The sequence below is a fragment of the Penaeus monodon genome, chromosome 34, assembly GCF_015228065.2.
Source record: "Penaeus monodon isolate SGIC_2016 chromosome 34, NSTDA_Pmon_1, whole genome shotgun sequence".
NCBI lineage: Eukaryota > Metazoa > Arthropoda > Malacostraca > Decapoda > Penaeidae > Penaeus > Penaeus monodon.
The window spans coordinates 1833941-1834169 of NC_051419.1; positions in this window are offsets into that span (position 1 = coordinate 1833941).

Sequence of the window (229 nt, forward strand, 5' to 3'; positions counted from 1 at the left end):
GCTATTCATATCGAAAAACAGCAGCTTTGTGCCGGAGATTAGACAGAGAAACAAACCAAAATAATGATAATTTCATGGAATCCGCTTGCTTGGTAGAGAGACTTGTTTTTAATGCGTATGATCATGGCTTCTGAGCTATAAAAGATCCTTTGATGAATAAGTTGTTTTGTGTTTCAAAGTGTGGTAATTGTATCTGATGGAGTCTCGGTTCTATTGTTTTTTCATATAT